Here is a 2,031-nt window from a genome sequence, read left to right on the forward strand (position 1 = left end):
TGGGCATTTCCCCTCTTCCTATGTTATAAGAATTCCTAGGGAGAGCAGTGGAATTCCTTAAACTTCACTTTAAGTATTCTATTTTTATCCCATATTTATATGCAATATATATCTAATTACAGAAAGAAAGAAAAGAGAAAAGAAATAGGGTGTCCCAATCTCAGTAATTTTGGTCCACATTCAAGTTCACTCTATACCCGTGGTCCGCAAAATGCAGCTCACGAGCCACATGCGGCTCTTTGATCCCTTGAGTGTGGCTCTTCCTAAGCCTTAGGAGTACCCTAATGAAGTTAATAATAATGTACCTACCTATATAGTTTAAGTTTAAAAAATTTGGCTCTCAAAAGAAATTTCAATCATTGTACTGTTGATATTTGGCTCTATTGACTAATGAGTTTGCCGACCACTGCTCTATACTAATGTTTTTAAAATCCACCCTTTTTTTTAGTTTTTAATTGAATTTAATTTTAAATTAAAATTATTTTAAAAAGAACTAATGTAAATTCACAACCAGTATTATTTACCCTAAGTTAAAAGGTACATGTAAAAATAAATACCGTGAAAACAAAATCTTGATATTAAATTTTAATTAGCTATTATTGCCAGTGATAGGTTCTGAGCCTGAAGTGAAATCAATCTTAGTTAAAAAGGGCCATTACTGGAAACCAGAAAGAGGTGGAATTATTGGATAAAATACAGGGTCTATTGTCTCAGTTAAATTTTAAGTTCAGATAAACAAGTACTTCTTTAGTATAGGTATGTCCCAGGCACTATTTGGAACATACTACTAAAAGATGTATTTATTGTTCATCTGAAATTCAGATTTGACTGGGGTAGTTTATATTTGTATTTACTAAACTGGCAACCCTGGAAAGGGATTGACAATTTAGACCTTTTCTCCTAGACACTTTCAGAAACACTGACAGAAAACTGAAAAGGAAGTAATTGTCCTTTGATGTGTCCGGGTATCATTTAATGCCTTGTCTATGTGATGACTAAACTAAGGCAGCAAAGCAGAAAGCTCCCTCCGGGACCAGGGCCCCTGACTGTAAAACATGGCCTTACATCATGGAAGGGAAGCAGACTGCGAAGAGGCTTTCAGACCATCGGGGGCTCTCTGTGGCCAAGACTGGCATCTGTGCTTTTGAAAACCCCAATTGTTTCTGCTTGCCTGCAAAATTACTCCTTTCTAGGTTAAAATTAATTCCTTGTAATCTTAATGCCTGCTAACAAAACTTTCTCATAAACGATATGCGATCTGAGAGATTCAGAAGATTATGTTCTGTTGCACAGCATGTTGTTGGGTATGATGGGGGTGCCTCTCCAATCAGACACTAAGATTGTCTCTTAGATTCAGGTGTGTTTTGCCCACACAATGGGACTGAGGATAAGCACTGAATGACAGGAGTGAAGAGAGCGAGACATATCCAGTCTCTAAGTACCCAGAATGTTGACACTTCCTATAGGCACTGATGGAAGTCTGAATCTCCTTATCTCCTCTCCTGGATTATACCACTAGTCAGCCTTCACCTATAGCCCTGGGGAGTCTGAGCGGGTCTTACAGTCAGGAACCAAATGGCAGAGTCGTGGCCACAGATTGTCAGCAAGTACTTTCAGTTGAAGGCTGAGTGTCATTTTAATGGAACAGAATGGCTCCGATCTAAGAAATTTAAGAAATAAAGAAAATGGCTTATGGTAACAGCAATGTAGTGTGCCAGAGGGTTTACATAAACCAGCATGTGTATGTACTGCATCATTCACACTTTTCAGGTGATAAAACTGAGGCAAGAAAGATTTCAGTGGCTTACAGGGACTATTGTCTCCAAACTCTACATGGCAGTGAACAGAAGAGATGGGAAAGAAACTATCTAACTGCAGGTCGCCTTCACTGCCAGACTTCCTGGCCACCCTCACTCATGGAGGAGATGGAAGGATGAGTTGAAGACACCACTTGCTTTGTTCTTACGGCACCTTCACCAAGCAATCTTCTAATTGCAATTTGGCTTCTCCTGCAACCCTCAAGGGCGAGAA

This window comes from Myotis davidii, unplaced genomic scaffold, assembly GCF_000327345.1.
Source record: "Myotis davidii unplaced genomic scaffold, ASM32734v1 scaffold391, whole genome shotgun sequence".
Taxonomy (NCBI): domain Eukaryota; kingdom Metazoa; phylum Chordata; class Mammalia; order Chiroptera; family Vespertilionidae; genus Myotis; species Myotis davidii.